General features: G+C 37.3%; 1 pseudogene; it reads right to left on the bottom strand.

The window, feature by feature from the left end:
• Window positions 1-5,298: 5,298 nt before the first annotated feature.
• Window positions 5,299-24,949, bottom strand: part of LOC107474192 (cysteine-rich receptor-like protein kinase 44) — a 27,281-nt pseudogene continuing 7,630 nt past the window's right edge.

Genomic DNA, 24,949 nt, shown 5'->3' with positions numbered 1-24,949 from the left:
TAAGAATTTAGTAACTCAACAGTTATTAGACTCAACATAATTAATAACCGTTATCTTGCTGATTGAGCTGAACCTGAATAATCCCAACCTTTTCTTCGGAAATAATTAGGATTCAAAGGTCAATTTAATTAGTCCCTTGACTTTCCTTTACCCTGGCAAAGGTTGACCAAGTGGAGTTTAGATTCCACTTTTATTATAGTTGAGAGAGATAACTAAGTTTGACCTCTAAATTCCCTTATCTTGCCAAAAGTTGTTTTACAATTATTATTTATTTTTAATTGCCATTTAATTCACTCATCATTTAAATTACTTGCTTCTCACCTTCTAAACCCCGATTACAACCTTTATAACCAATAATAAGAACATACTTCCTCGCAGTTCCTTGAGAAGACGACTCGAGGTTTGAATACTCGGTTAACAATTTCTAAAGGGGTTTGTTACTTGTGACACCCAAAACGTTTGTATGAAAGGACTTTTGAAGGTTTAGAAACTATACTTGCAACGAGGATTTATCCGCAAATTTCTAGACCACGCAAAAGTTCTCTCATCAATTAGTCCATATTCTACCTGAAGAAATTTTCTTTTGAAACATTGTGCAGTATGGAATCAGATGATATTTTTCTGAAATTGTGAATGCTTTATCTTTTCTAGATTTTGAATTTGATTATGTTATTCCTGGTTATTCAGCTGGAAATATTAGAGTAACTGGACAAATGAGAGAAAGATTATTACTAATTGTGTCAATTGCTCTGAAATTTATTACTTTGCTCTATCATCATGTTTATTTGACAATTGTGAACTAAAAAACTCTGATCCTTGCATTCTCTCCGTTTTGACTCTCGCCCTCTCCTTTTCCTTTCATCACTTCCCCACAAGCTTGAGCATATAGATAATATTTATCAAGCTTAGAACATAAATAACCTATAGAAGATATTATTTGATATTATGAGATATTTAAGGATAAACTACTTCTCTAAGACTCACCCTCAAGCTAAAGTTACTAAGCTATAAGCTTTTTACAATAATACTTATGGAAATATAATATGAAGACTAAAGAAAGGCCATCTGTATCTGCTGGAAACATGTTAGGGCCAGCAAGAACTGCTGAAGATGTGCAGGGGCCTGTTGCGACTTATGGAGTTGTGCAAAGGTAGCTGGGACTGTTGGTGACTTGCTGGGACTATCCAGAATTGCTTGGGCCAGTAAGGAGGTAAGGAACCTAGGATAGCGACTTGGTTGAGCAGTCATCGTCTTTCAAAGAGGCCATAAATAGCATATAACTAGCAAAGACTGTGAATGACAAATATTACCATTGGTATGGTTCACAATGGGAGGGTGGAAGGAAAACACAACCCAATATTCGTCACTTTGGCTGCGTTTGGTTCTGAGAACAGAACAAGATAAGACAGAACATTGATAACAAGACACAATAGACTGAGACACAAAGATTAATGTTCTTGTATTTTGTTTGGTGATAAACTAGAACAAAATATAAAAGTCTAATTTACTCTTATTTTTTCCATACAAAAATTTAGGACGAAAAATATGACGAAAAACATAATTTTGAAAATTTGGTAGAAATATTGAAAGAAAAAATAAAAAATAAATTGTCTCTTGTTAGTGTTTCTGTGTCCTTGACAGAAAGGACGCAAAATACACTAATTTAGTGACCCTACACGCATTGTCTCTGTCTATGTTTTATCTATCAAATATAATTTGTATCTCTGTATCTTCGATGTTCCGTGCCTATAAACAAACGCAACCATTGTGCCAAGAGGATTAGATACCAAAAGTAAGAATAGGAAGATGCTGGAGGAGGTTACACAGACAACAAAGGGGTCAGACTTGCACTATTAGAAACAGGAGATAAATACTCAAATAGTCATGGCACCCATTTGGGATAAATCAAGTTTGATACTGTAGTGGACTAGCGGCTTGATCAAGGAGATAAACACATATGCAAAGATAGCACAAAGAGGTGAGAATTGAGGTGTCAGTAGCTGCAGGAGTTGGCAACAGAATACAGTGGTTGATGTTCCCTCTGGCACTAGTGGAAGTGAAGTTGGTGACTTGTTTGTCAGAGATATGTTGAATGTGGCAACACGTGGCTTGTCGAAGAGCAACACTGTTGACAAGGTTGGAGAGGTTGGGCATTGCTGGATGCCAAGGGTGTGGTCTTTGGTCAGATTTGACAATGGTGGACGGCAGCAGCGCCGCAACAGTTTTCAAGGAGGATACCATGTCTTTGATGTTATATTAAGATTCATGGTTACTCAGCTGGAAATATTAGAGTAATTAGACAAAAAAGAGAGATTATTACTGATTGTGTGAATTGTTATGTATCATTACAAGGGAAAAGGTAAACATATATAGAGAGGAAAGTGATAAATCTAGAGTACCTTCTCAACTACTCTCCATAAATGCACCGTCCAAATTACTTACCACTATCTAACAATGATATCTCTCTTCATATTTCAACACATTACTCTTGTTTGCTTCTAGTGTCTTAGCCTATTTTATTATTCATTCAAATTGCTTAATTGGACTCAATATGATATGATATGCTTTTATAAGTTTTACAATCATGCTGATGCATATGGCATTCATAACCCCCAATTACATTGCCTGCTAGTGAGATGAATCATGATACTTTATAATTGTGAATAAGTTAATGAGCATTGTAGTTGGACTTGGATCTCAATAGGGATATAGTTATTCTCTGCTAGTGCCAGAGTTGTTGCCCATAAGTGTGTCTGATACATGCTTCAAAAGTTTGTGTCATGAATAATTTAAGTATTATTTAGTAGTTATTAGTTTATATTTTTTAAATATTAGAGTGTTTAATATAATTTCATGTACTTTAATTTTATTTATTTAGTTAGTAGATTGTGTTTTATGTCAGTGGGCATAGGGTTTTCTTTATTTTAACCTAATATGAGGCTGTAAATATTTCCTAAACTATTGTAGTCGTCATTGAGAAATTAGAGGTGTGAAAAATCACTTTTTTGGTTTTGAAACCATCATATGGACAAGTGAGGTCGAGTGAGTCACTCTCTTGTTGCATCGAAAAATTGGATAGAAGATTGAGTGATTTCCTTCGATTCAATTCTCAAATTATAGTGTTGACAAGTTAAGTAGAGAGAATCCTTTTGTTGTTGCATCAAAAAATTGGATAAAAAGTAGCGTAATTCCCTTTGTATTCAATTTCAACCTATTCTGTTGTTTTCTATTTTAATTTCAATTTATCTTTTTATTCAATTTCAGTGTTTATCTTTTTGTTTATCCTTCGTTTTGTATCAGTGTCTGACTTTGATGTGGTCTTATTCTTAATTTATTTTGATTTGTGTTCTTAGTTGGCGCTTTCAAGTGCAATGCCAAAAGGATTGTCTGCATATTCCAAGCTATTATTATAACTTAGAAGCGAACTAGTTTAGGCTAGGAAATCAAAATTTGTGATCTTATATTTGTAGTGATGGCAATGAAATAAGAACCTAAATATTTGATGGCAAAATCTGTTTCATTGGTCTGTGGGATTTTCTTGATTAGATTTTCTCTGCTTGTTCACATGTTTTGTTGTTTTACTGTTCTACATTTTTAGTATGGGGTTAGTCCCTTGTTCTTAATTAAGTAGTTGTTGATGTTATCAGTAGAAGATAACTGAATGCTTTTATTGTTGATATACATGATAATGATTTTCTTTTTCACAATATTTCACTGCGGACTTTGGTGTTCAATTGAAACTACCTAGTTAATACTTAGTACAAGTGAATATTATAGTTGTAATCACTAAACTAGTACTTTGAGTAGAGCATAGCCCTAAGATGGAATCACAAAATTGAGCTGCAATATTTTTAACCTAACATGACCTTTTTTTTAATTTTGTATTGATGCAGTTTTAGGGAAGGTTAAAGATTTCTTAGGAGTGATGTCAGAAGCAAATAAGCGGCTGGAACTTGATGCGAAGGTTCAAATTTGAGTTCTGATTGAAGTCATATTTTTATTGTTTCACAACCATTTTCTCCCTTTGTTCTCCTATCTATTTTCTTGTTGCTTTGTAATTTTTAGGTTCATCCTGAGAGTTACAATATTGAAGAGCTCACTGGAAATGAATCCAAAGTTATTGAAATGGTAATTCATTGTTCAATCCATGTCATATCTTCTATGTATGATTCGTGCTACTGACCTGCAAATAGTTGATTATTGCATTGGGTTTTTTGCTCAATCTTTTTCTTTTTAAGGATTTGATGCTTGGTGTTGCGGATCTTAATACGCTTGAGGCTGTGGCTGCTGCTGAATCAGTAATTTCCAGTTGTCAGCCTGTGATTTCATTGGCCGCTGATGGCAAAGACACAGACACAGATTTAGATGAAAGCAGTACTGAAGATGATAACGAGGATGATGGAATCAGAAGTGGTGATGCTGGAAATGATGGTAGAAAGCCTTCATCTCTTGATGATGAAAAAAAGAAAGGGAAATCATAATTTTGAAAAACAAGCAAGGATAGTTGAGCTCTCCTGAACTCGATGGTGTGTGGTAACTGGTAAGGGGTTATGAGAACTAGATGCATGAGTTGGCATATATTGTTGTATGTACTTACTAAGATGATATCAACAAGAATCAAAATGCATCTGTTACACTAGGGTAGGAATATATTGTTTGATTTTGGCTTATGTTTGAGATCAAACAATAGCAGCCTCCATATGAGTTAATTTAGTGGGAACTCCTAAATGAGCTATGCATGTATTTATGCCCTTAATGGCAGATATGCTCTTGCTGAATTTCAGTGTTTTTAACTTTTAGAGCCATTTTCCATGCAATATGTTAATTTATGCAACCTGTTAATTTTCAAAACAGCCGTGTTTCTACTATAAGTTATAGCAAGTGATGAGTTTAATTTTGATGCATTGACAGTGTAAACATTTTATGCAGTTGTTCATTTTTCGTTTTTTGAATGATCATTTACAAGGTTAATGTGAAAAGTATTATTTTTGCTGATATCGGGTTATATAATTAGATGTAAGTACAAAACTGTTTTACACTGATATCAAAATTAAATTCAGCAATTGATAACAAAATGAATAGTGTAGTAGTTTCAAATAGGTATGAAGTTGCAAACTTAGATAGTCACCAATAAATTTCATGAATGAGGTGATTTCCCTTATGTATTTTTCAGCTTTGTCTGATAAAGTAGTATATTAACCCAAATATATCACCTATATACTATATAGTATAGTTGACATGACATTTTCTAAAATTAAAGAAAATTGTATTTCAATTTTCAAACTTAGTATTTTGAAATTAGCGAGGATATGGATCAATAATTGAGGCTTCATTGACTGATTCTTGTGCTGGTTTTTTTGTCGATGTGTTTGATCCTGTATTCAGCAAAAATGCAGGTTCTGAAGGTACTGCGAGTGTGACCGAATGATTATTAAGCATGAGTAAAACTGTAGCCATGGTTGGTCTATCAGCTTCATTTGTTTGAACACATAGTAAAGCAATGTCGATCAATCTCATTATTTCATTCTGTGAACTATTTCTTAATGTGGTATCTACAAAGTTTGAAATTGTCTCATCCTTCCAATTTCTCCATGCCTGTAAGAATTTTCTCAAATTAGTATCCTTTTATTAATTTGTGCTAACAATTAATCTTCCGAGCCCTTGCTATTAGGTCTGTGTGGTAACTCTTTAGGTACAAATAGATAAGGAAGGCATAATGAGAAAACAGTGATGACTTACAAAGTTCATGAGAGTTTCTGGATTCTCACTCTGACAATTGCCACTGCTTTTCTTGCCACTTACAATCTCAAGAACTAATACACCAAAACTATACACATCCGACTTGATTGAAAATAGTCTATAAATTTGATATTCAGGTGCCATATATCCACTACATAACAAGATAGGTAACATAGTGTCAATTAGTAAGCATAATGATATTAATACTAAAAGAAAACTAAGTAGATTTTAATATATACTTACTAAGTTCCAACAATTCTATTTGTATTAGAGTGAGTTTGACTTGTAGCAAATAGTTTCGCAGTACCAAAATCTGATATCTTAGGATTCATCTTTTCATCTAAAAGAATATTTGTTGCTTTGAGATCACGATAAATAATACGCAATCGAGAATCCTCATGAAGGTAGACAAGGCCTTGAGCAATACCTCCAATGATTCTGTGGCAGCTTTCCCAATCCAAATTTGCTCTCTTGCTGGGATCTACACATTTATATATTCAAAGCACATGAAATTTAAAATGATTTCATTAAACTTAATTTGAAACCAAAAAGAAAAAAATAGAGGCATTTAAACCTACCAAATATAAAGTGATCAAGACTTTTATTGGGTACAAATTCATAGACGAGTAACCTTTCTCTTCCTTCCAAACAATAACCAAGTAGGCTAACTAAATTTCGATGTTGAAGCTTAGCCAGTAACAACACTTCATTCTTAAATTCTAGGTCTCATTGACCAGAACTCCATGCCAACCTTTTTACAGCAATCTCTTGTCCATTAGTGAGAATACCCTAACAAGTAAAAACATACAATATATATAGCCAGAAATTATTTGTCAAGAATATATATATATATATAAGTTTTAAGAATACAAAACATAAACAACTTATCATTAAGAAATTCTGTCGTGGCAATTATTATAGTAGTTATGACACTTTAGTAACATTTAAAAATTATAGTTAAAGTTAAAGTCACATTTTTTTTAATTTGAAAAAAAAAGTGTGATCAAATAAAAAATGTGATGTTAAGTTTTGAAACTTTTTTTTGGTGTTTTATCAAACTTTCATGGCCACCACAATCATATCATAGCGATACTATAATTCACCTATCTAATATTACTACTATTACTGACCTTGTAAACAGCCCCAAATCCACCTTGTCCAAGCTTATTAGCATCAGAAAAGTCATTTGTAACGTCTTGTATACTCTCCAAGTTAAATTGTAATGACTCAACAATTTCCATATCTTCAGTGTTATCATCCTCTGGTGTTTGACATGGATGACAATTTAAATTAACCGGGTAATTCCCAAAATTGATAAAAAGAAAAAAAGTGAGTCTTTTTATGTTATAAGAATACATTGTACTTTTTTAGTATTAAGCAGCGTTTAGAAGTTGCTTTTTCAAACACAAATTAAAAGAGAGTTAAAGATAAATAATACATAATTTTGTTTGGTAGTTGAAGTATGTATAAAAAGTTTTCTATTTTAAGCGGAATATTTTTTATTTTCTGTCTTATAAAAAAGTGAAAATAATGGAGAAGAAAAACCTAGAAAAAACACAAATAAAAATTTGTCCTACATGTTCAAATTGCTATTAAGAATTAAATCAAACATTGAATGAAGCCATAGATCAAATTAAACATTTCAACTCACTTGAATTGCTTTTCCTTTGCTTCCTCTTTCTTAGATACCTGTTGCAGATAAAAATAAACATGAACATAATCACAGCCACTATAGGTACTGTTATAGTGATGACTAGTACTGAAGTGTGGCTTTTTCCTGCAAAATTTCATATATAATCCTTAGTGGGACATAAGATTGACATCAATTTCTTAATTAGATACTTATAATAAAGTTTAATATTTTTTAAAAAATAATAAAAGTGCATTAAGCTACTAGGGTTGATAAAGTGATAAGAAGTTTGGATAGTGTAACAAAGAAATAAAGCAAAGTGAATTTATCTTGATGAACAAGTATTTAACAGCAGAAGAGAAGAGTAAAATTATGCTACCATGATTAAAGTGACTATATATGTATTGTTAAAATTAAAATAATATTTTTTTATATTTTAATAACACTTTTTTTAACAATACTTTCTATACAAAGTGTTATTTAACAATACAGTTTTGCTAAAAAACTAATTAGGAGGATAGCCAACTAGAATCAACTAGTTGAAAAACAAGAAGTCTGTTATAAAAAAAATCTCTCACCATTCTAATTTTTTAAATTTTAAAATTAGAAATATAAATGATTGAATTAAGTTGGCTTAGGTCGTAGATGGCTCCTAAATTTTTTCTTTAACAATAAAAGAATATTATTTTAATTTTAAAAATATTTTTTAAAATACTATAACTAAGGTAGCCAATACAGCATGACATAATAGAACAACTCCTTTGGACATAATGCATTTTATGGACTTTACTTTTTTTATGTTTATTACGGGTAGTAAATACCTCCTGAAGACGGGTTAGTTACAGAGGTGGTAGTGGGCGGCAGAGATGCTAGCGGCGAAGGTGGCATATACGCCGTTGGCCCATAGAATTGATACGATGTCTCAAATCTCATAAAACAACTTGGCCTAACAATCCTACCACCCATGCTATCTTTACAACAATCTTTTGATATTCTTTCAATAGATTGAGCTATGCAGTTATCACAATCTTTTCCAGACAAATCAGGCGTGCACTGAACAAGACCATAAACATCATCAAAATTGGGAAGACTAAAGTTTCCCACAGCATACTTTAACCGAGAGTCACCAGAAGAAGCTTTTCTTTTCAAGCCATTCAACAAATCGTTCAATTTTGTATTGAACACATTCAAATCAGTGGCGTTTTTGTTGCTTTTCTTGTAATAAGCCAGTCCATTGTCCATCCGATCGAATATGCTGCGATTCGAGTATCGCAGCATACATAGTTCGTCGTTGTACCACCCGATAGCCACCTTGCGATTTGGACAAACCGCCGTGAGATTGGCTCTGGATTGGTTTAGGCAAGTTCGGCACTGCTCCGGCTTAATGTCTCCTCTACATAGTCCAATGGCGTACACTCTGTTTGGGTACTCGCCATATGAGACGTTGTGGAAACCGTAATCGATTTCTTTGTTGTTGAGAATATTTGACATAAGAGTGTTGAGGCTGGTATGGTAGGTGCTATTGGTTGTGTAGTTGCCTTCGATGTCTATGGTAAAGCTATGCTCATCACAGAAGTATTTGAACTCCTACGAAGTTACTGAAGCGTGTATTTATTTAAAGTTTGTTCACGACTTCACGGTTCACCTTTACATATTAAAATTTGGTTTTTATACAGGTCTCTCAAAATAGTTGCAGTATTTATTTTATTCTGTTAAATCAAATAACTCAATAAACTTTTTTTAATATTATACAATAATTTTGATCTTACAGTTAAATATACATTTTACACTTTTCACACATTTTTATTTTTAATATTGGGTTAACAATGGTGTTTTTCTAAATTGTGATCTACTATGGTATTTTTCTAAAATGTAGGATGATTTAATTTACAGAGTACAAACCAGACCGCCCGATTTTTAAGAGATACCGAACTCGGACCGCCCGATTTTTGTACTCGGACTGTCCGATTTGTGTACCCCAAATTTTTAAAATATTTTAAACACAAATCAAACCGATTTGTATGCCTTTCATAATTTAAAAAAAAATACAAAAAATTATCACGATAAAATATAACACTCATCCTACTTCCATATCCAAATTTTTTAAGTGTCTTTTCAAGCTTACATGTTTAAAGGTTAAAAATCACCCTAAATCATTAACCCCCGCTGCCGTCGCATCCCTCTTCTCCCTTTTCTTCCCCTTTTCTCTCTTCCAACTCCAGCAGAGGCACCACCGCCGGCATTGTTTCTCTATTTTCCACATCTCCTACGCCGTTCACCTCTTGTGTTGCCGCTCCCGTCTCTCCCCCTTTGGTTGCTGCAAGCGTCTCTTCCCACTTGCCCGTGTCGCTGCCGCCAGTGTCTTTTTGCCACTGTTGGACAAACCTTTGAACCCGTCACTTGACTGGTTCAGTTCTCGCAACCTTACTCTCTCATCCACTCACACTCACTCTGCGTCTCTGCTTCGCCTCTTACACCTCCTCGCTGCCACTGCCTCATCTCCATTGTACCTCGACATTGCCTCTCACCACTCAGTTTGTGGCGTCGCCTCTTCCTCTGAGACACCGCATCTTGCCGACTCGCCGTGTCTCTCTCTGTCGCCGTCAGTTCGTAACGGTCCCACTGCGATGCCCCTCCCTTTTCTAAAATGTAGGATGATTTAATTTACAGAGTACAAATCGGACCGCCTAATTTTTAAGAGATACCGAACTCGGACCGTCCGACTTTTGTACTTGGACTGTCCGATTTGTGTTTAAAAAATTTAAAAAGTTTGGAGTACACAAATCGGACGGTCCAATTTGTGTACTCAAAAATTTTTAAATTTTTTAAACACAAATCGGACCTTTAAACACAAATCGGTGGGTCCGATTTGTGTACCCCAAATTTTTTAAAATATTTTAAACACAAATCGATCGATTTGTATGCCTTCCATAATTTAAAAAAATACAAAACATTATCACGATAAAATATAACAATCATCCTACTTCCATATCCAAATTTTTTAAGTGTCTTTTCTAGTTTACATGTTTAAAGGTTAAAAATCACCCTAAATCATTAACCCCCGCTGCCGCCGCCTCCCTCTTCTCCCCTTCCTTCCCCTTTTCTCTCTTCCAACTCCAGCAGAGGCACCACCATCGGCATTGTTTCTCTATTCTCCAGATCCCCTACGCCGTTCACCTCTTGCGTTGCTGCTCCCGTCTCTCCCCATTTGGCTACTGCAAGCGTCTCTTCCCGCTTGCCCGTGTGGCTGCCACCAGCGTCTTTTTGCCACTGTTGGACAAACCTTTGAACCCGTCACTTGACCGGTTCAGTTCTCGCAACCTTACTCTCTCGTCCACTCACACTCACTCTGCGTCTTTGCTTCGCCTCTCAGACCTCCTCGCCGCCACTACCTCGTCTCCACTGTCCCTCGACATTGCCTCTCACCACTCAGTTTGTGGCCTCGCCTCTTCCTCTGAGCCTCCGCGTCTTGCCGACTCGCCGTGCCTCTCTCTGTCGCCGTCAGTCCGTCACGGTCCCACTGCGTTGCCCCTCCCTTTTCTAAAATGTGGGATGATTTAATTTACAGAGTACAAATCATACCGCCTGATTTTTAAGAGATACCGAACTCGGACCGTCTGATTTTTGTACTCAGACAGTCCGATTTGTGTTTAAAAAGTAAAAAAGTTTGGAGTACACAAATCTGACGGTCCAATTTGTGTACTCCAAAATTTTTAAATTTTTTAAACACAAATCGGTGGGTCCGATTTGTGTACCCCAAATTTTTAAAATATTTTTAAACACAAATCAAACCGATTTGTATGCCTTCCATAATTTAAAAAAATACAAAAATTATCACGATAAAATATAATATTCATCCTACTTCTATATCCAAAATTTTTAAGTGTCTTTTCAAGCTTACATGTTTAAGGGTTAAAAATCACCCTAAATCATTAACCCCCGCTGCCGCCGCCTCCCTCTTCTCCCCTTCCTTCCACTTTTCTCTCTTCCAACTCCAGCAGACGCACCACCGCAGGCATTGTTTCTCTGTTCTCCACATCTCTTACGCCGTTCACCTCTTGCGTTGCCGCTCCCGTCTCTCCCCCTTTAGCTGCTGCAAGCGTCTCTTCCCGCTTGCCCGTGTCGCTGCCGCCAGCGTCTTTTTGCCACTGTTGGACAAACCTTTGAACCCGTCACTTGACCGGTTTAGTTCTGGCAACCTTACTCTCGCATCCACTCACACTCACTCTGCGTCTCTGCTTCGCATCTTAGACCTCCTCGCCGCCACTGCCTCGTCTCCACTATCCCTCGACATCGCCTCTCACCACTCGATTTGTGGCCTCGCCTCTTCCTCTGAGCCTCCTCGTCTTTCCGACTCGTTGTGCCTCTCTCTGTCGCCGTTAGTCTGTCACGGTCCCGCTGCGTTGCCCCTCCCTTTTCTAAAATGTCGGATGATTTAATTTACAGAGTACAAATCAGACCGCCTGATTTTTAAGAGATACTAAATTCAGACCGTCCGATTTTTTATCTCGGACTTTCCGATTTGTGTTTAAAAAGTAAAAGAGTTTGGAGTACACAAATCTGACGGTCAAATTTGTGTACTCCAAATTTTTTAAACACAAGTCGGTGGGTCTGATTTGTGCACCCCAAATTTTTAAAATATTTTAAACACAAATCAAACGGACTTGTATGCCTTCCATAATTTAAAAAAATACAAAAAAATTATCACGATAAAATATAACATTCATCCTACTTCCATATCCAAATTTTTTAAGTGTCTTTTCAAGCTTACATGTTTAAAGTTTTAAAATCACCCTAAATCATTAACCCCCGCTGTCGCCGCCTCCCTCTTCTCCGCTTCCTTCCCCTTTTCTCTCTTCCAACTCTAGCAGAGGCACCACCGCAGGCATTGTTTCTCTGTTCTCCAGATCTCCTACGCCGTTCACCTCTTGCGTCACCACTCCCGTCTCTCCCCCTTTGGCTGCTGCAAGCGTCTCTTCCCGCTTGCCCGTGTCACTGCCGTCAGCGTCTTTTTGCCACTGTTGGACAAACCTTTGAACCCGTCACTTGACCGGTTCAGTTCTCGCAACCTTACTCTCTCATCCACTCAAACTCACTCTGCGTCTCTGCTTCGCCTATCAGACCTCCTCGCCGCCACTACCTCATCTCCACTGTCCCTCGACATCGCCTCTCACCACTCGGTTTGTGGCCTTGCCTCTTCCTCTGAGCCTCCGTGTCTTGTCGACTCGCCGTGCCTCTCTCTGTCACCGTCAGTCCGTCACGGTTCCGCTGCGTTGCCCCTCACTTTTCTAAAATGTGGGACGATTTAATTTACAGAGTACAAATCGGACCGCCAAATTTTTAAGAGATACCAAACTCGGACCGTCCGATTTTTGTACTTGGACTGTCCGATTTGTGTTTAAAAAATTAAAAAAGTTTGGAGTACACAAATCGGACGGTCCAATTTGTGTACTCTAAAATTTTTAAATTTTTTAAACACAAATAGGTGGGTCCGATTTGTGTACCCAAATTTTTAAAATATTTTAAACATAAATCAAACCGATTTGTATGCCTTCCATAATTTAAAAAAATACAAAAAATTATCACGATAAAATATAACACTCATTCTACTTCCATATCCAAATTTTTTAAGTGTCTTTTCAAGCTTACATGTTTAAGGGTTAAAAATCACCCTAAATCATTAACCCCCGCTGCCGCCGCCTCCCTCTTCTCCCCTTCCTTCCCCTTTTCTCTCTTCCAACTCCAGCAGAGGCACCACTGCCGGCATTGTTTCTCTGTTCTCCACATCTCCTACGCCGTTCACCTCTTGCGTTGCCGCTCCCGTCTCTCCCCCTTTGGCTGCTGCAAGCGTCTCTTCCCGCTTGTCCGTTGATAAACCACTATTTTATGGTTTATCTTGTGCTCAATTGAGTGGATTTTATCAACTCTTTACCCACTTATTCATAATATTTGCATAGTTTTATATTTCCTTCCTGATTTTGTACTATGATTGAAAACGTGCTTCTTTGATCTTATATTTGCTTATTATTAATCCTCTCTTATTACCATTAGATGCCTTGATATGTGTGTTAAGTGTTCTCAGAGATTACAGGGCAGGAATGGCTCAGAGGATGGAACAGAAGCATGCAAAAGTGGAAGGAATACAAGAAGTTGGAGAAATTGCTAAGCTGTTCAGCCTGACCTCTTTGCACTCAAACGGCTATAACTTTAGCTACAGAGGTCTAAACGATGCGGTTTCAGTTGCGTTGGAAAGCTAACGTCCGGGGCTTCAATTTGATATATAGTTTGCCATAGCTGCCCCGACGCCAGACGACGCGAACGCGTGGGTCACGCGGACGCATGACTTGGTAGGAACACAACCCGCGCGGCCGCGTGAGCCATGCGGCCGCGTCACTTTTCCGCGACCTGTACGTACCAGAATACACTGGGGGCGATTTTTGGGCTGTTTTTAACCCAGTTTGCGGCCCAGAAAACACATATTAGAGGCTATAAAGTGGGGGAATCCATTCATTCATGAAGAGGCTCTCACATTCACAATTTTAGGAGTAGGTGTAGTTTTTAGAGAGAGAGGCTCTCTCCTCTCTCTTAGGATTAGGATTTAGGATTTCTCTTGATTTTAGGAGTGACTCTCAATCCTAGGTTCAACGTTCTTTTACTTTATATTCCTCTTTTCACTTTCAGATGCTTCAATGCTTGTATTAGATATGTTGCCTATTTGGCTTATGCTACATTCATGTTATGATTTTCTTAATTAATATTAATTGAGGTAATTCAGATTTAAGATTGCTTTGCTCTGTTTAAGATTGCTTTCAATTTAACTTAGATATTTTTCTCCCTTTTGGCCTTGGTTAAATAATTGGTGATTCTTGAGTTATCAAACTCATTGTTGATTGAGAATTGGAATTCTTCAAGAATTAATTCATCCACTTAACTTACCTTCATAGTTAGAGGTTAATAAAGTGGGAGAAAAATCCAATTCTCATTACAATTGATAAGGATAACTGGGATAGGACCTCCAGTCTTCATACCTTGCCAAGAGTTTATTTTACAGTTATTTATTAATTTTTATTGCTTGAAAATATACCTGTGCACATTGCCCAAACTCCAAATTTTTCAAAACCCAAATTTACAATCTCCATAACCAATAATAAGAACATACCTCCCTGCAATTTCTTGAGAAGACGATCCGAGGTTTGAATACTTGGTTATCAATTTCAAAGGGGTTTGTTACTTGTGACAACCAAAACGTTTGTATGAAAGGACTTTTGAAGGTTTCGAAACTATACTTGCAACGAGGATTTATCCGCAAATTTCTAGACCACGCAAAAGTTCTCTCATCAACCATCTTGTTGCCTGAAGGTTTGTACCTCAGCTCTTAACCTGTTGATTCTTTGAGGAGGGTAGATTCTTGCCAAGAATTTGTTCACCACATCTTCCCAGGCTGTTAAACTGATCAGGGTAAAACTTGTCTCTCAACAAATTCCCATTCGGCAAGTGTACCGAATTTGTCGTCAAGTAAAAACTCACAATAGAGTGAGGTCGAATCCCTTTCAAATTTCAAATTTCAAAAATTCAAATTTCAAAAGTTAATTTTCAAATTCAAAATTTAAATAACCTTTTAATTTCAATTTGTTTTTATTTTTGTTTTTAATTTTTTTATTTGCTATCATGAACTCTCACCCCTTTGGCTTTGAGTCTGGTTACAATAATGTTGCAGGAAAAAGAAATTACAATGAGAACAGGCATCAAGGTTGGAACAATCAAAGATGGGAGGAGCCACAAGGACTTGATCAATCCTCATGGCAACAACCACCTCCAATGGACTATCAACAACCACCACCATATGCCTATGAACCCTTTCCTCAACATAACTTTGGACCACCAAACTCACAAGCCCCTTTCCGCCATTCACCTCCATATGACCCTAACCCTCAACCACCATACCAACCACCTTATGAGCCATATGAACCATATATAGAACCACCTCAATTCCAACCTAATTACTCCCAAGAACCACCGCTTCAATATTCATCATCTCCATATCCATCAATCCAAGAGCACTATGATCCTACTTATGAAAGCCGAGTACATCAAGAGACAAAGAATCGTTTCAAGGAAACAGTGGAGCGATTTCAGGCAACCATTCAACAACTGGAGCAAGTAGTAATTCAATGGGTTTCTAGGCGCTCAAATATACAAGGATCAGCCACAGCTCCATGTGGACAGTCTACTGAAGAGCGTAGCATGACGGAGATACAAGTAGAAGACGCTGTCATTGTTCAAGAAGAAGAAGAAGTGGTTGAAGACTTAGGAGATGCAGAACCTCCATGGGAAAGTCAAGACATAGAGCCTCCTTCCAAAACAGTTGAAATTGATGCTGAGGAGGGTGTACAACCTCCAAAGCATATCATAGTTGAAGACTTGGAAGAGGTTGATCAAGAGATGGAGATTCAAGAAGAAGAAGCACAACCTACCATGCCCTTGGAAAGCAATGAAGAGGAGATTGAATTGAAAGAGAGCTACCAAGAGGAAGAGGTTGAAATTAAAGAAGCTTGCAAAGAGGTGGTAATTATCAGAGAGGAGCACAAGGGAGTGGAGCTTGCAATTTCATTAAAATACCTCCCCCTAAGTTGCCATCATCCTTCACAACATTCAAGTGGGTAAAATTCATATCCCTTAGCTTTCTAATCCCACTTGAATATGGGCTACTGGAGACGGATGGTCAACTTAGAGCTCTTTGTGGCATCAAGAGTAAGAGGAAGATGGTCAGTGGTAAGAATCGTCCTGCAAGGTTCATCATGGTTGAAAGCTTTAAGTTTAAACGCAAAGGTTGGTATAAAGCTCAACTGAATGGGTCTAGGAAGCTGTTTGGTCACTGCAGTGAGAATTTAGGTCACCTTTCACCCGGTTGGAAAAATGCAGATCGAGACAAAAACGGGTGTAAAAGTAAAGTTTGGGATCTTGGAATCTGTTCTGGCATTTGTCACCCCGGGAGCCTAAGAATCTGTTTGAAGCTTCTTAAGGGCTTTACATGCTTAGTTTGGGATCCCGGAGGACACTGGAATCACAAACATTGGTGGATATTCCTGGATGAGTTCAAGCACAAGCCACCATAACAGGAAGCTCACCAAATGTACTTAAGGACTTTAACTAAAAGTGCTAGGTGGGAGACAACCCACCATGGTACGATCGTTCATTTTTCATTTTTATTTAGTTTTATTTGTTTTCTAGTTTTATTTTATTTTATTATATTGAACCTGGAGTTTTGCGTCACATTCATATTAACACTGCATTCTTCATTTTTCAAAAAAAAAGGGATTTACGCACGCGACGCGACAGCGTCGCTGACGCGTCCGCGTCATATGTGCGTTAGGAGGAAAAGAAATTGATCAGAGAGTTACGCAAGAGCAGGGCTGGAGGCGTGCCAAGGGCACAAATCGTCCCACGTGACCGCATCGCTGATGCGGCCGCGTCATTTGCAAAATGGCTTCCCCACGCGTCCGCGTTACCCACGCGACCGCGTGGCCCTGGATTTCGATGTAACAAGGTGTATGGCCGAAAGTTGAGCTGGAATTGGGCTGGACTCATGCTGGAAGCCCAAGCCCTACCACGCGACCGCGTGCCCCACGCGGCCGCGTCATTTTAAGAAAAAACCACCCACGCGATCGCTTCGACCACGCGACCGCGTCACCCTGGATTTTGGCAATACTAAGTTTTGAACAGAGAGTTGTGCGTTTTTCTTGTAAATTATTATGAAATTGTTTGACAATTATATATTACTTTTTGAAGGGTTGCTTGCATGTTCAATTTAATACTTTCAATAGCTTATTTATCATACATGCTATGTGTTTGTGAAAAAGCCCATATGGCATTATGCACTTCTCTATTATACTTTCTACTATTCAATGCTTGCTTTTCATAAACTCCCTTTACTATTTTATTAATTGAATATAATTGTCAATACAAACATGGTGATTTATTACAAGTGATGCTTGGTCTATGCTACTAATGCCCTTTGCCGGCATGCCAATAAACACCTTGCATTCACTTGTCCTTATATGCACTAGCTATTTTCAATTGATGGCTTTTCACATGTACTCGCGAGCATGTGTTAATGTCAATTACATCCTAATATGCATCCATCACCACTCTTCTGTTCTCTTCCTTGCTATATATCTATTTGAATTTAATTTACTTTCTCTTCCCTTCTTCAGGATGGCCACCAAGGAAAGAAAGGAGAAAGCTACTCCCAAACCGCCGGCAAGGAAAGGAACAAAAAGAGCTCAGCTGAGAAACCACAACCCCCATCCACTTGGAGCTCAGCTGAGAAACCACAACGCCCATCCACTTGCACATCTCAACATGCACCGAGGATGGTGCAATCTTTAAGTGTGGGGAGGTCGATACCGATCTCCATGGGTTAGTTATTTCTTGACTCAACACCAAAAATTTTTTATCTTATTTGTTTGTTCATTGTTGCATTTGCATAATTGATTGCATATTTGTTTGATTTTTTGCATATTTTACCACTTGGTTGAAGTAATATTTTCTTTTCCAAGAAACCTTTTAAAGTATTTCACTAATTTGAATAAAATTTTTTGTTACACTTGTTTGAAGAAATATTATATTGGAACATGGTTTAGAGCTCGAACACACAAAACCTGTAAGATTTTTGAGCCTAATTGATTGGTTGCATTTTATCAACCAATAATTTATTTTTGATGTGTGTTTTTCTCTCTAATATTGTGATCTTTGTCTTGCTTAATTCTATATTTTCATTATTTGATGTATACATGCACTTACATGATTGAGGCCTTTGTTTCACTGAGCTCACATACCCATATGGCCTTACCTTTCATTATCCCTTGCAAACCAATTTTGAGCCCATTATACCCATTTGTTCTTTATTTTAGCACATCATCAACTCTAAGCGAAAAACAATAATGTCCTTAATTTGAATCCTTGGTTAGCTTAGACTAGTGAAAGTGCTTATGATTTAAGTGTGGGAAACTTGTGTTTGGAAACATTTGGTTTGAGAATTGAGTATGTTAGAAATTTCTGAAAATGTGAAAGAAATGTTTAGGACATGTTTATGCATTCAATAATTTAATCATATGCATTGAGAAAAACAAAAGAAAAATAATATAAAAAAAAGAGAGAAAAATAAAAGAAAAAGAAAAGAAAAGAAAAGAAAAAGAGCAAATAAAAGGGGGCAAAATGCCCCAAAGTGAGTGGTGAAAGCAATGCATATGAGTTATATTTGAAATTAGAATGTATGAATATGTGGAAAACATAGTTAATGGATGGTTAGATGTTGTATTATGATTACATGGATTGTCTAAGTTAGGTGGAAAAGTTTAAGTTAATTAAGGATTAAGATTTTTAGTCCACTTGGCCAAATACAATCCTACCTTGACCCTAACCCCATTACAACCCTTAAAAGACCTCTTGATATGTGTATTTATGCATTAAATTTTTGTTGATTGTTAGATAAAGAGAAAGCCTTAGAAAGCAAGGTTAGTAGAGAATTGAGAGAGTCGAACCTTAAACACTTGAATGATTAGAGCGTATACACTTCCAATGAGGGTTCGATGCTCGATTCTTTGTTCCCGGCTTTCATGAGCTATTTTCTTCTGCAAGTTTACTTTTACTTCATTTTTATGATGTGAATCAGTGAAATCCAGTTCATATATGTTCTTGAAAGATTTATTTATTTTTAACCAAGTAGGTAGAAACATTCTGCATGTAGTTGCATTCATATAGATAGGGTTGCATTTCATATTAATCTACCATTCCTCTTCATCTTTATAGTTTCTCTTGAGCTTAGCATGAGGACATGCTAGTGTTTAAGTGTGGGGAGGTTGATAAACCACCATTTTATGGTTTATCTTGTGCTCAATTGAGTGGATTTTATCAACTCTTTACCCACTTATTCATAATATTTGCATAGTTTTATATTTCCTTCCTGATTTTGTACTATAATTGAAAACGTGCTTCTTTGATCTTATATTTGCTTATTATTAATCCTCTCTTATTACCATTAGATGCCTTGATATGTGTGTTAAGTGATCTCAAAGATTACAGGGCAGGAATGGCTCAAAGGATGGAAAGGAAGCATGCAAAAGTGGAAGGAATACAATAAGTTGGAGAAATTGCTAAGCTGTCCAGCCTGACCTCTTTGCACTCAAATGGCTATAACTTTAGCTACAGAGATCCAAACGACACGGTTCTAGTTGCGTTGGAAAGCTAACATCCGGGGCTTCGATTTGATATATAATTTACCATAGCTGCCCCGACACCAGGCGACGCGAACGCGTGGGTCACGCGGACGCGTGACCTGGCAGGAACACAACCCGCGCGGCCGCGTGAGCCATGCGGCCGCGTCACTTTTCTGCGACCTGTACGTACCAGAATACGCTGGGGGCGATTTCTGAGCTGTTTTTAACCTAGTTTGCGGCCCAGAAAATACAGATTAGAGGCTATAAAGTGGGGGAATCCATTCATTCATGAAGAGGCTCTCACATTCACAATTTTAGGAGTAGATGTAGTTTTTAGAGAGAGAGGCTCTCTCCTCTCTCTTAGGATTAGGATTTAGGATTTCTCTTAGTTTTAGGAGTGACTCTCAATCCCAGGTTCAACGTTCTTTTACTTTATATTCCTCTTTTTACTTTCAGATGCTTCAATGCTTGTATTAGATATGTTGCCTATTTGGCTTATGCTACATTCATGTTATGATTTTCTTAATTAATATTATTTGAGGTAATTCAGATTTAAGATTGCTTTGCTCTGTTTAAGATTGCTTTCAATTTAATTTAGATATTTTTCTCCCTTTTGGCCTTGGTTAAATAATTGGTGACTCTTGAGTTATCAAACTCATTGTTAGTTGAGAATTAGAATTAATTCATCCACTTAACTTACCTTCATAGTTAGAGGTTAATAAAGTGGGAGAAAAATCCAATTCTCATTACAATTGATAAGGATAACTGGGATAGGACCTCCAGTCTTCATACCTTACCAAGAGTTTATTTTACAGTTATTTATTATTTTTTATTGCTTGAAAATATACCTGTGCACATTGCCCAAACTCCAAATTTCTCAAAACCCCAAATTTACAATCTCCATAACCAATAATAAGAACATACCTCCCTGCAATTCCTTGAGAAGACGACCCGAGGTTTGAATACTCGGTTATCAATTTTAAAGGGGTTTGTTACTTGTGACAACCAAAACGTTTGTATGAAAGGACTTTTGAAGGTTTAGAAACTATACTTGCAACGAGGATTTATCCGCAAATTTCTAGACCACGGAAAAGTTCTCTCATCACCCGTGTCGCTGCCGCTAGTGTCTTTTTGCCACTGTTGGACAAACCTTTGAACCCGTCACTTGACCGGTTCAATTCTCGCAACCTTACTCTCGCATCCACTCACACTCACTCTGCGTCTCTGCTTCGCCTCTCAGACCTCCTCGCTGCCACTGCCTCGTCTCCACTATCCCTCGACATCGCCTCTCACCACTCGGTTTGTGGCCTCGCCTCTTCCTCTGAGCCTCCGCGTCTTGCCGACTCACCGTGCCTCTCTCTATCGTCGTTAGTCCGTCACGGTCCCGCTGCGTTGCCCCTCCCTTTTCTGAAATGTCGGATGATTTAATTTACAGAGTACAAATCAGACCGCCTGATTTTTAAGAGATACCGAACTCGGACCGTCCGATTTTTTATCTCGAACTGTCCGATTTGTGTTTAAAAAGTAAAAAAGTTTGGAGTACACAAATCTGACGGTCGAATTTGTGTACTCCAAATTTTTTAAATTTTTTAAACACAAATCGGTGGGTCCGATTTGTGTACCCCAAATTTTTAAAATATTTTAAAAACAAATCAAACCGATTTGTATGCCTTCCATAATTTATAAAAATTTAAAAAATTATCACGATAAAATATAACATTCATCCTACTTCCATATCCAAATTTTTTAAGTGTCTTTTCAAGCTTACATGTTTAAAGGTTAAAAATCACCATAAATCATTAACCGCCGCTGCCGCCGCCTCCCTCTTCTCCCCTTCCTTCCCCTTTTCTCTCTTCCAACTCCAGCAGAGGCACCACCGCCGGCATTGTTTCCCTGTTCTCCACATCTCCTACGCCGTTCACCTCTTGTGTCACCGCTCCCGTCTCTCTCCTTTGGCTGCTGCAAGCGTCTCTTCCCGCTTGCCCGTGTCGCTGCCGCCAGTGTCTTTTTGCTACTGTTGGACAAACTTTTGAACCCGTCACTTGATCGGTTCAGTTCTCGTAACCTTACTCTCTCATCCACTCACACGCACTCTACGTCTCTGCTTCATCTCTCAGACCTCGTCGCCGCCACTGCCTCGTCTCCACTGTCCCTCGACATCGCCTCTCACCATGATTAAAGTGACTATATATGTATTGTTAAAATTAAAGTAATATTTTTTTAAATTTTAATAACACTTTTTTTAACAATACTTTCTGTACAAAGTGTTATTTAACAATACAGTTTTGCTAGAAAACTAATTAGGAGGATAGCCAACTGATGAGCGGATAATTTATACGCTTTTTGGCATTGTTTTTAGTATGTTTTAGTTAGTTTTTATTATATTTTTGTTAGTTTTTAGTTATAATTCACTTTTCTGGACTTTAGTATGAGTTTGTGTGTTTTTCTGTGATTTCAGGTATTTTCTGGCTGAAATTGAGGGACCTGAGCAAAAATCTAATTCAGAGGCTGAAAAGGACTGCAGATGCTGTTGGATTTTGACCTCCCTGCACTCGAAGTAGATTTTCTGGAGCTACAAAATCCCAATTGGTGCGCTCTTACCTGCGTTGGAAAGTAGACATTCTGGACTTTCCAGCAATATATAATAGTCTATACTTTGTGCGAGATTTGATGGCCCAAACAGGCGTTCCAATCAGCTCAAGAATTCTGGCGTAAAACGCCGGAACTGGCACAGGAATGGGAGTTAAACGCCCAACTTGGCACAAAAGCTGGCGTTTAACTCCAAGAAGAGTCTCTACACGAAAATACTTCAATGCTCAGCCCAAGCACACACCAAGTGGGCCCGGAAGTGGACTTTTATGTCATTTACTCATCTTTGTAAACCCTAAGCTACTAGTTCTCTACAAATAGGACCTTTTGCTATTGTATTTTCATCTTTCAATCGCAGAGATCTTTTGATCATGTTTTTATGATTGAACCCTCTTTGGGAGGCTGGCCATTCGGCCATACCTAGAACTTGTTCTTATGTATTTTCAACGGTAGAGTTTCTACACACCATAGATTAAGGTGTGGAGCTCTGCTGTACCTCGGGTATTAATGCAATTACTATTGTTCTTCTATTCAATTCGGCTTATTCTTGTTCTAAGATATCACTTGCTGCTCAACTTGATGAATGTGATGATCCGTGACACTCATCATCATTCTCACCTATGAACGTCTGCCTGACAACCACCTCCGTTCTACCTTAGATTGAGTGGATATCTCTTGGATCCCTTAATCGGAATCTTCGTGGTATAAGCTAGAATTGATGGCGGCATTCAAGAGAATCCGGAAGGTCTAACCTTGTCTGTGGTATTCTAAGTAGGATTCAATGATTGAACGACTGTGACGAGCTTCAAACTCCTGAAGGCGGGGCGTTAGTGACAGACGCAAAAGAATCACTGGATTCTATTCCGACATGATCGAGAACCGACAGCTGAATAGCTGTGCTGTGACAGAGCGCGTTGAACATTTTCACTAAGAGGACGGGACTATCATCCATAACCATTTGAATCTGCCTGACTGAGATTTACAAGATGACCATAGCTTGCTTCATACCAACAATCTCCGTGGGATCGACCCTTACTCGCGTAAGGTTTATTACTTGGACGACCCAGTGCACTTGCTGGTTAGTTGTGCGAAGTTGTGATGAAGAGTTGAGATTATAATTGTGCGTACCATGTTGATGGCACCATTGATGATCACAATTTCATGCACCAAGTTTTTGGCACCGTTGCCGAGGATTGTTTGAGTTTGGATAACTGACGGTTCATCTTGTTGCTTAGATTAGGTATTTTTCAGAATTTTTAAGAATCAATTCTAGTGTTTCAAGGTGATGTTTTCATCATCACCAAAGCTAATTGATTCTCATCAATTTAGCTCTTGAATGCAATGTCTTGCTGAAGCTTGGCTAGCCATGTCTAATTTCTTTAGACTAAAGCTTTAGACTAACATTGCATGATTCCTGGAATTCTCATTAAGAATTTTGATATCTTTATTTTATTTTCCACTTAATTTTCGAAAAAACCAAAAAAATTACAAAATCATAAAAACCAAAAATATTCTATGTTTCTTGTTGAGTCTAGTGTCTCATTTTAAGTTTGGTGTCAATTGCATGTTTCTGTTCTTCTTGCATTTTTCGAACTCATGCATGTGTCTTCATTGATCTTCAAGTTGTTCTTGATGATTTCATTGCTCTGATCTTTAAATTCTCTTGTTTTGTGTGTTTTGTTGTTTCTCATATGCATTCTCAATTTGTTAGTGTCAGTAGTATACAAACTTCTAAGTTTGGTGTCTTGCATGCATTGTTTAGTTGATTTTAGTTGCATTTTGATTATTCCTCATTATTAGAAATCCAAAAAAAAATTAATTTGTGTATTTTCAAGTTAATAATACAGAGAATTGAATATTCAGAACATACAGCAGAGGAATTACACAGAAAACGCTGGGCGTTCAAAATGCCCAGTGAGGAAGGAAAACTGGCGTTTAAACGCCAGCCAGGGCACCTGGTTGGGCGTTTAACGCCCAAAAGGGTAGCATTTTGGGCGTTAAACGCCAGAATGGATACCATTCTGGGCGTTTAACGCCAGGATGGCACAAGAGGAAGATTTTGTTTTTAATTCAAATTTTTTTACGTTTTCATAATTTTTCAAAATCAAATCTTTTTCAAATCATATCTTTTCAACCATATCTTTTCAAAATCAATTTCTTTCCATTTTCAAAAATACTTGCTAACAATTAATGATTTGATTCAATATTTCAAGTATGTTGCCTTTTCTGTTGAGAAAGGTTTAATGTCTGAATCATATATTTTCTTGTTAGCCAAGTCATTAATTTTAAAAATCAAATCTTTTTTTAAATTATTTTTCAATCATATCTTTTCAATCATATCTTTTTAATCACATCCTTTTCAAAATAGTTTTCAAATCATATCTTTTTTATTTCTAATTTCAAAATCTTTTTCAAAAATCACTTTATTTCTTTCTCAATCTTAGTTTTCGAAAATCATCAATCAATTTTCAAAATGTTTTTAAAATCTTTTTTCAAAAATTTCTTCCCTCTTCTCACATCCTTGTATTTATGGACTAACACTCCTCTTCAATGCACAATTTGAACTCTATCTTTCTTGATAAGTTCGAATTCTTCTACCTCTTCCTTCTGTTTTTCTTTTCCTCTGACACCTCAAGGAATCTCTATACTGTGACATAGAGGATTCCATATTTTCTTGTTTTCTTCTCTTTCATATGAGCAGGAGCAAAGACAAAAGCATTCTTGTTGAGGCTGACCCTGAACCTGAAAGGACCTTGAAGCGAAAGCTAAGAGA

This window comes from Arachis duranensis, chromosome 2 (genome assembly GCF_000817695.3).
Source record: "Arachis duranensis cultivar V14167 chromosome 2, aradu.V14167.gnm2.J7QH, whole genome shotgun sequence".
Taxonomy (NCBI): Eukaryota; Viridiplantae; Streptophyta; class Magnoliopsida; order Fabales; family Fabaceae; genus Arachis; species Arachis duranensis.
This window is presented reverse-complemented; position numbering and strand designations above follow the sequence as displayed.